This window comes from Pocillopora verrucosa, chromosome 6 (assembly GCF_036669915.1).
Source record: "Pocillopora verrucosa isolate sample1 chromosome 6, ASM3666991v2, whole genome shotgun sequence".
In the NCBI taxonomy this organism is placed as follows: Eukaryota; Metazoa; Cnidaria; class Anthozoa; order Scleractinia; family Pocilloporidae; genus Pocillopora; species Pocillopora verrucosa.
This window is the reverse complement of record NC_089317.1, coordinates 13964924-13975969: the sequence shown is the minus strand read 5'-3', so window position 1 is coordinate 13975969 and position 11046 is coordinate 13964924.

Genomic DNA, 11046 nt, shown 5'->3' with positions numbered 1-11046 from the left:
TTTCGCTTTTGCTCTTCGCAGTGATTACAACAACTCGTCCAAGATCCATTTTTAAATCTTTTGCGACGCTCTTTAATCCTAAAAACATATTAAGGCTAAAAATACACCGTGAATAGAAACTAAATCCATTCAAATGATTGCAGTTAATCGATCTCGAGTTCATTCATCTCAAGACAATGTAAACAAAAGGATACAAGATCACAAGTCTGTTCGCGCAAGGTAGCTTAATTACACTATTGTCCAAGTCTTTTGAAGTACCTTCCGCAGTTCCTTTGGTCTTCCTCCAAAATATCTCACCTTTTTCGAAACGAATAAAACCGACACGTTTTCGGCAGCCACCGAAAGCAATGCCCAAAGGAATAAACCGAGCCTTCGAGGTAAAAAATCCAGCGGTGTCACCCATTTCAGAAAGTCACATTTAATCCGCTATGGAGTTGTAATGTCAAGAAGACTATAGAATGCCATACCATCACTAATGGTCTTCCATTGATGGTCATTCTGTCATCATTCCTGAAAAATGTGTAATTATTTAAAGCATACATATTGCCATCAACATAGTTGCTGAATCTTGTCTTTGAGAAAATATTGACATTGGTACTTAAGTTGTTCATATCATTAGCATATCATGAATATGTCTCTGCAACGACCTTGCATTTAAGTAAAACACCTTTAAAAGCATATAACCGGTGCATTTCTCTCTGTACATCAGTGTTGACGGCTATTTTGTCTTCACAAAGATCTGTTATGTATAAACCTTCTGTTTGTTTGAAAATTTACATATTTCTTTGTTGCAAATGAACTAGTTCAATGACATTATCAGCCCCATTTGTTAAAACATCATCAGTTCTTACATTCATGGAAATGTCTGTCCTCTCACTTTCTGCAAGATGTAAAACTGTGTACAATTGACTGGTTAAATTTGGCTGATTATATGGAATTTGTTTCAATCTATTCTTGTTGAGTATTTTAGATCCAGCTGCATTGAACTGTCATGTGCTTTAATTGAATACTTTGCTCCAGATATGATGCAATAAACTTTGTTGTTAAATGTACTTACTTTGTTATTTTGAATAAAGAAATGTGCGTCCATAGGATAATTCTCCTCATGAGGTTCTATCAATCTGTCTTTAAGTGTACATATATCCTGTGAAGTATATTTTCCCTCTCTCAGTCTATTCAATGCTTTACTCTCGTTTTGCCTCATTATTTCATCCAACTCAAACATCTTAAAATGATCTTGCCAAAGGTTGGGAAGAAGAACACTGTATTCAGAATTATCTATGTCTTTGAAAATGTAACCATCCATAACAGGTTTGGGTTGGAAGAGATCACGAATGGCAACAATACACTGTGTTTACTTCACCAGATGATAAGAGCTGCCTTTAAAACAATGAATTAAGGATTAAAAATTAAAATCCCTTATGCCTCAGGCATGGAGAGCTAATATGGACATACAATTTGTTTTAGATGTTTATATTTGTGCTGTTTATATTACAAGTTACATGTACATATCAAAAGCTCAAAAAGGAATAGGTGAACTCTTGCGACAGGCTCGTGCTAAGGCAAGAAAGGGAAGTTTAACTATTAAACAGCAAGTCTAAGATATTGGAAACAAGTTTCTAGATAATGTTGAATAAGTGGCCATGAAGCTGTTTATCTTGTTTTACAGATTCCAATGAAGGAGGCGTCTTTGCAAGTGGTTTTCATAAATACCTTGTTACCCAATAAGATTAGAATTTTTAAAGCCATTAAATGATTGGGAAGATATATATGGTGGTGGTTTGATTAAAAGATACACTAAATGTCCACCAAGTCTTGAGAAACACACTCTAGCAGACCGGGCTGCCTAGTATGAATGTGAAAAAACAACTCACAGTCGATCGTCAAATAACTGTGATAGTGACAATATTACACGGAGGACAATGTTAATGGCATAAATGATGATGAATATGAAATAAATGAAAGTGAACACCAAAAAAGAACAGAAAAGAAACAAAAGCTAGAATTTTTAGAAAAACATTTCTGTGAGCTTATTATGCTCTTTACTGCTTGGAGACATAAAGAAAAAGATGTTATTGGTAAGTTTATGATAGCTGGTTTGGGATTTGGATCAACTGTGGTTGCTGTCTCCAGGGATGGAACTCCAGATTTGTCAAGCTTAGACCCAGGATTGTTCTGCAGAACATCATCCACGTGCCGCCTCCAAACTTGCCCATCATCTAGGTGAACTCAGCAAGAGTGTGATGAGGGGTGTTGTAACACAATTCTAAGTTGCCACTTTTACCTTGACAAGTGGTCACATTCAAGAATTATGTCACCAACAGCAATTTTTAAGACCTTAGCATGTTTGTCATGGTGCATCATCACCTTTTCTTGCTGACAAGAAACACGAGTGGCGAGGTCTGGTCTCACCAGTGAGAGAGACATGTACGCATTTCTCTTTGTAGGAAAAGTTTAGCTGGGAAGGACCCAGTTGTGGCATGTCGAGTGTATCTGTCAGACAAGAAGAAGTTCTGAATTTTCTGCTGCAGTGTGTAGGCTGGCTCGGATGCTGAGGATTCCAGAGAGTGCTTAAAGGTAAGCACAAACTTCTCTGCTAGACTGTTTGAAGATGAATGATACAGGGAACCAGTATAGGCTGTTGCCTCTGTGGTGGTGGTCTTCATGGGACCAATCACTTCTGGCTGCTGTGAATGAGCATCAACGATAATGAGGTAGTGATTAGAGTGGTGGGTGGAAAAGTCTTAGAGCATGCACTTCCATGGAGCTGTAGGCCATGACTAATGGGAAAGTGGTGCTGCTAGTGAAGTCTTTCTGGTTCTGAAAGGTTGTTTGCTCTTGTGTGCTCTCTCCTCGATGTTGCTGTCTATTCCAGGCCACCATACATGACTGCAGGCTGCTGTCTTCATGCGTGCAACTTCTGGTTGCACCTTGTGCAGCTCGCTTAAAATCTGTTTCCATACGAAGGGAGGTATGAGGGTTCACAGGCCTCACATCAGGCAGCCTTGCTCGAGAGAGAGCTCAACCTTAAGAAGTAAGAATGGCTTGAGCTCAGGAGTGGTGCAGAAGTGGTTAGGCCAACCATTTGGGTCATTGCTAGCACTGGATTCCGGGCAGTTTTGCGTACAATTTCCAAGACAGCAAAGTGTGTTTGATTAGTTGCACCACTGACATCTGGAAGATTTGGCCTTGATGCTGGCATCCTCCCTGTATTGCAGTGGTAGTCTTGACAAAGCATGGGAGCTGGCCACTTCAGCTGAAGGCTTGAAGTCAATTTCGCACTGGTATGAAGGGAGGAGTAGGGACTAATGATGAAGGCGTGCGGCTGCCAGAACGGGTGTAGCAGTGTCATCTTAAGCATTGGTTTGTGACCACTTCGAAGGGTGAACTTGTGGCCAAACAGGTACATCTAGTACTTGGTCTTGCCAAAAAATGATGGCTGGGCCTTCCTTCTCTGTTTGACTGTAATTCTATTTGGCTGAATTCAAGGATCTTGAGGCATATGAGGTGGGTCTGTTGCCTCTGTTGGGGAAGCGGTGAAGCATGGTACTTTCTTGATGCCTTCAATATTCTCCTCTGTTGGGGAGATTACTTCAGTAAATATGACACAACCCATCAAGGTTACTAACTGCTGCATGAACTCGCTCTTGTTGGGCTGAAGTTCCAAGCCAGAACTGTTTAGGCAACGGAGAACAGAGTTCAGATTCTGAATGTGTTGTTCATCATCCTTTCCCATGATCAGAATGTCATGTAGAATGACTGCAACATGCTCAAGACCTTGAAGAATGATGTCCACGGTCCGCTGAAAATTGCCGGGGATGGTGCAATACCAAAAGGTAGCATTTTGTTCCAATACAGATCACAATGTGTATTGATAGTTACAAAGTGCTGACTGTCAGGTTCCAATAGGAGTTTCTGATGAGCACTCATTGAATCAAGCTTGCTGGATCGTTTTGACCCTTGCGGCTTGACAAAGACATAGTCAGGCAGGGAAATTGGATACTGAGGAACGTTGAATCGGGGGTTCGGGGGTTGACAGTAACAGCATATTCTCCACACGACCACGTGGTGCCATCAGCCTTTAGGATATTAACCGTGGGAGTTGCCCACAAGCTGAATTCGACCTTTTCCACAATATCTTTAGATTAAAGTTGGTGACATTCGCCCTCAACTACTTCCTGGAGAGCACAAAGTACTGGGCTGGCCAGTATTGGTTCAACATCAGGTTTCTTCTCCAATTTGGCTGTGATTCCTCTAGTAACACCAAGGCCAGGCTTGAAGACATTAGGGTGACACTGGATTGTGTTGGTGAATTGTATCTGTACATCATGTGGGAAGCCTGCTCCTGAGACACGGATACTGCATATTGGTTTCCAATCCAGTTTGAAACGAGAGAGCCAATTTCAATTTCTTCCAAAGAGGGGTGGTTGCGAGCCTTTAACTACAAGGAGTGGCACAATGCCATTGTGAGTTTGTGATTTTGGTACTTGAATTGGACAAGGAACTGACCAAAAACTTGGACACAGTGCCTTGTTTTGGTTTGTAGGCGGGTATTGGAGGGTTGAAGTGGAGTTTCCTTGGAATGCCTGTTGTAAGTCTCCCGGGATATAATTGAAACTCCAGCGCCTGCGTCTGATTCCATTAGGAGAAGGATTCTGTTCAGTTCAACAGTTACTTCAATGCCATTGTTCTTTGTACTAATCATTTGATAATTTAATACTTATATAGCACAATATCTAATGCGCTTTAAAACAACTGAAATAAAGTTAGTAAACTAAACTAAACTAACAAATTTTTATCTACAGATCTCGCCATCGTCGAAATTTCTATCTCAAAATAACCTTAGGTAATACTTGCCATTTAAAAACTAATATAAAATACTTTAAAAAGCAAAATATCGATTATAAAATCATTAATAATATGACAGTATGATATGATAGCCAATGAAGCTCATGCAATACTGACATCATTTGACAATAACGCGAACAGTTGGTATACGTCTAGCAACCACGTTCTGTCCTCTCTGTAACTTGTCGATTTTAATGTTAGAGAGACCATGAAGAAGGCTGTTGCAGCAGTCAATTTGTCCAATCACCACTGCATGAACCAAGATTGGTGTAAATTCGTATGTGATATACTTTCGGATCCTTCAAATGTTATGCAGGTGATGATATGCTGCGCTACACATTTTGGTGATGTGGGTGTCCAGTTTCAAGTGTGAGTCCAGCCAAACCCCGAGATTCTTTGCAGTACTTACTTTACCAAGCTGAGGACGCGTCCCAATAACCATGAATTCAGTTTTATCCTCATTCAGTTTCAGTTTGTCTGTTAACATCCATATCCTGATGTCGTTAATACATCTCTCCATTGTTTTCGTAGCATCTTGTTCCATTAAAGAATTGTCAGGTTTATACGATAGATACAGCATATGCATGCACTGATGGCAAATGACCTTTGATCACTTCAAATAGCTTACTAAAGTACACGGTGAGCAAGAACGGCTCCAGACAACCAGCTTTTGGGATACTGAGGGGTAAATGAAGGCTATCAGAGAGCCCCTCATCAACAAACACACGCAGAGAACGGCCAGTCAGGTATGACTTTAGCCACATAAGGGTGTTACCAGTGATGCCTAAGGTTTAAAAAAATATCATGGTCCAACAAGATGTCATGGTCCATGGTGCCAAATGCAACACTCAAATCAAGAAGTACCAGCAGCGTCACATTTTGATGATTCATGTTAATGCAGACATCATTCAAGATTATAACGAGCACCGTCTATGTCCCGTGGCTTTTTTTGTAAGCTGACTGTAGCAGAGAATACAAAGCATTATTAGACATATGGCTATGAATCTCAAGAAAAGCAGTCCTCTCAACCACTGTGGAAAGAAAATGCAAGTTACTCACCGATCTAAGATTTCTATATGCAGTGCTCAGACCAGTCTTCTTCAGGAGTGGAAGTACAAGTGCTTCCTTCCATTCGTCAGGAAAATGATTATGACTGTGACTATGACTAAATGACTATGACTAAATGACTATGACTGTTTCTGATGATGCATTGACATATAAGATTTCTGAAAGTAAAACATCTAAACATTCGGTGACTAATGAAGTGGGCATAGGATCCAGCATGCATGACTTTTTCGCCGACTTTTGGATTAAAACAAGAACATCACCCTCAATTAAAGGACAAAACGACTCCATTGGGTGTAAAGGAAACTAACAGTAAATAATAACGACAAAGATTACGCCAGACTTTTTACACAACAATTTGTTTATTGGTATTTTAAAAAATTAAACTGTACTGGATATTACAAAGGTAGTAAGTCCTAACAAAAAACATAATTCAGTTGCTTATCCCGACTGGGCCCTAGATAAACATTTTCTATATTTTCTATAAGGCCACTTTAACATTCTAAACGGACGCGTCATGGTCGAGTTTTTAAATTTTTATCACCTAAAGTACAACAATTTTATTACATTGGACATTGACTTGCTGGCTTCTAAAGAAGCTGTTGTTTTTTTTTTGTTGACGGAGCCATCTAGGAATAGAAGATATCATCTAATGCAAGCGGCAACAGCTTCTCCGTGAGGGGAAGTCGTTTCACGATCGGCAGCAGTCCACCCAGCTGCTTTCTACACCTATTCGATGGTTTTTACGGGTAGTTTGGGGTCTCTCAGCCTCTCCAAGGTGCTTTGGAATGTCACCTCACTGACAATTCTCAGCTCTGCTATATCAAGAAAGTCTCTGATGTTGCTGCGAGCTGTACCTGCCAGTCTATATGCATTTTTTAAGTTGCATTTTTCTTCTGGAGGGTCGACAGCACCGCCGCGTAACGTCGATGGATTACGGCGAGGTTGTTGCGGTCAACCTTCGCAGCATCTTTATGGTTTGCAGGTGATAATACTGCAGGACTCTGCATTGCTTGTAGCTGCTGCTACAAGGCCTTTATCCGCTCATCTTTTTCCTTCAGCTCCTCTTTGTTGGTGTGACACGCTGCTCACTCCGCCAGACCAGGTCTGCCATCTCCTCGGTGTTTTCCTGGGTTAGCTGCTCGTCCATGTCTTGGTAGCTCTCTTATGATTCATCCAAATTTGCCTTAAGACTTTGGTAGGCTTTGCGAATTTGCTGTTTTTTTTTAGTTCGACTTAGTTTCTGGAGACTGTGGGAGCTCTTTCTCTTTCCTGTTTTCTGCCTTTTTGCTGGTGGCTGTCAACAATCACATTTACGACTGTCACCATCACATTAACTGCACACAATAAAACAGTGCATTCCAGTGTGACCAGCTTGCCCACAGACAGTACACTTATTTACGCGTTGAGACATCCTCGGCTTAACCTTTTGAACAGTTAACCGTTGGATGAGTTGGGCTTCTGCAGTGATAAGCTAGTGAGGTGTAAATTTGGCTAATTAGAGAATGGTTAGCTGACCACTTGTGTCCAGCAGAAACTGCGCTTCAAAGGGATGATGATGTTTTTGGCGGATTCCATATTTTTACAGTTTCACTGGGCTTTTTTGTTTCTCCAAGGCATTAGAAGTACCTCTCCTTTCCGCTGTGAAAAAAAATGCATGTATTGTTTGTGTATCAGATGTTTTCAGGTTACCGTTGAAGTAGCACTTATATGATAACTATCTTTAGCATGAAAGAGATTGCACACTGACTAAAACTCAGGACAGTTGTGTTTCTTTTTAATGGACAGCTAGTATTTAACTTTAAGTGTATTTTGCACTCGGAGAAAGACACAAAAAAGGAACAATCTTACTTTATTTTTGAATTAATTGCATTATTCTTGGTAGCCAATGGTAGGTTAGGCAGGCGAGTCTCTAAATGTCCGTATCGGAACATAAGAAATATTTGGTAGTCCCAGTTCCCTGTTTAGTGGTCTCTTGTTCAATTACAGTAGAGAACTTAAGCACCGGACGTTTTAGAAGCAACGGCAACTGAAAGAGAATGGGGAGAGAACAGCGTCGTTCCTGCAAAAATACAGACGTTAAGCAGACACGAGTTTTGTGGCAATGGGTTTGGTAACAAACTCTGTTCCCGAGGAAAATTTACTGATTTCCCCATTGAGAAACAGTGAGCTTTTCTTCCAATTTTTACGATAGCATAAACAATGTATCTATTTATAGCAAATAGTGCTGCAGGAAGCTGCCATATATCACTGATTCCTAGCTCTATAAGTAAACAATTATGGATAAACTGGAACTTGAACGATAAATCGTTTTGTAAAAATATGATTATAAATTGTTGTAAAATTTCACTCTTACCTTGTTCACTGTGACTCGATCAGTAAGCAATAATGGATCAACGGGCTTCTCTTTTTCAATGAAACTTGACTGTTATATATATATAGATTATGTCTGTTACCTAATGTTAATGACAAAACTGCAACAACTGTGTGTCACTTCATATACAGCTATGAAAGTGTTTCGTACTTATGCAACAAGATTGAATGGTCGTGTAGGAATCTGCAAATTTAAAACAAAAAATCTATAATACTTTATTCTTGTTTGTAAAGCTGGGGCGTGAAGTAAATGCTTTTTCTCTCATTCATAATTTTACGCAGATTTTCCTTAAGGTCCCATAGTTTGGGTTTAGAATTTTTTTGGAAAAATTCAGTGTACCTTTAAAATTACTCTGTTTCCACATGTCTTTACTTAAGAAAAAATAAAGATGAATAAAAAGACATTTGCATGTCATTTTTGGTTATATATATCCAGGGAAAGTTTGAGCCTTTGGCTCGGACACCTTGGGTAACCTAGTCCCTTGGATGGACGATAAAATGTATTATATTGTATTGTATGATTACCCACCCCGGCGAAGTTATAATTTTGCACTTTATAGATTTAAACTCTGGTATTTCAATTTCTGTTTATTACAAGCAGAACGAATCAAACCAATAGGTACAACTTGATCTGACTTCCATGACAATAGGAAAATTTATTTTAACTAATACTTAAATTTTAAATTGGATCTGACTTCAGCATAATATAATAAGAACAAAACAAGATCTTATGAGTTAATACCTGAAACAGGTGTTTTTGTCACTAGATATTACGTCTGTAAACATCTTCGTAAACACAATGTGTTAAAGAGTAAAGTGTCAGTGCCGTATGTGACAGCATATACTTCAAGAAATAGTAATTACTCTGCCAAGGTGTTGTCATCAACAGATATTTAATGTGCACACATCTAATCTGTAACCAAAACTTATCAAAATCTTGTTTCAATGTATCAGAAACAAATATAATGTCAGTGTCATGTGACAGCAAAATTCTCAAGAAAGAAAAATTTCTGTGCCAAGGTGTTGTCATCAATAGATATTACATCTGCAAACATCTTCGTAAACACAATATATTAAAGATTGAAGTGTCAGTGTCATATGTGACAGCAAAGACCTCGAGAAATAGTAATTACTGTGCTAATGTGTTGTCATCAATAGATATTAAATTTGCACACACCTAATCCGTAACCACAACTTATCAAAATCTTATGTCTTAATGTATCTGAAACAAATAAAGTGTCAGGGTGCCAAGGTGTTGTCATCAATAGATATTAAATCTGTACACATCTAATTCGTAACCACAACGTATCAAAATCTTATGTCTTAATGTGTCTGAAGTAAATAGCGTCAGTGTCATGTGTGACAGCCAAGTTCTCAAGAATAGAAATTTCTCTTTCAAGGTGTTGCCATAAATAGATATTACATCTGCAAACATTTTCGTAAACACAATATATGAAAAAGTAGTGTCAGTGCCATATGCGACAGCAACGACCGCAAGAAATAGTATTGAAACAAATAATGTCCGTGTCATGTGACAGCAAAGTCCTCCAAAAAAAGTAATTTCTGTGCCATGGTATTGTCATCAATAGATATTACATCTCCAAACATCTTCGTGAGTACAACGTCATCTGTCTTCAAGGAGAACTGCTGCTCATCAAGAAGTACAACAATCTTTGCAATGACACTCTTCTCACATGTGGTTGCTCTCATCATGAAGCCACAACCTTCACATTGGATAACATCTGTGCAAATGCCTTGGAGGCTTTTCTTGTTGCAGTGTTATGACTGCTGACCAAAAATCCCGTCATCTAAATACACAAAACAGTTGTGGGACATCAAATACCATCTCTTTACTAAAGGGTGCAATAGCTTGGTAAAACAAAAACATGCAGAGCTCAATCCAAATGGGAGAAGAGTAAACGTAAAACATCTAGTTTATCCCACGGAAAGACAAAATTGCTGATGAGGTTGAAAAATATCCACATGATGGTAACCTTATTTAAAGTCCCATGTATAGAACCAAAACCCCTGTTCAAAAATTTCGCTCTGAGTGAGGAGGAGAGTCATGTACATGAATTAGTTGTTTCTCAAATAATTCAAGAATAGCAGACTGAATAAATTGCAGGTTCCTCACTGCAGAACAATTGTTCGATAGAACGCAACGGGGCGGAAATTCAGGAAATGGCAGAGAATACCCTTGCCTAATGACCATTAACACACGGCTCAATCAAAGGAACTCCAATCCTTTAGGATGAAAATCCGATAAAATTTCAAAACTTCATCAATGCCTGAATCGAATTCAAGATCGTGATCCTAAACTAGTCACTTTGGACGCTCGCTAGCTTTGTTGGTACAACTGGAGGCTAAATGACCATATTCCCAGCACCAAAACATGAAGGTTAAAACATAGGAAACTCTAAGGATCACGAGTGATAACCAATACGTAAATAAACAAATAAAAGAATAAGTAAATAAATAGATGAATAAATAAATAAAACTAATAAACAAAATTGCCTGCCTGGTAAAGTGTACTGGAACAAGATTGACTAACAGCCTACCTTAACAAATTTATATAACTACACAGGATAACACCATAAGGGGTACTATAATACCAACACGGCCATGGAATAATGCGTAGAAATGCTTATCTCCTATACTCCATACCGGTGGTAATTTACATTCTATGCTAAATAATAAAGCAAGAAGACCATATAATCTTGGAGAATAAGGCCTGCTCCAAGTATCAAGCAAAATCCAGAG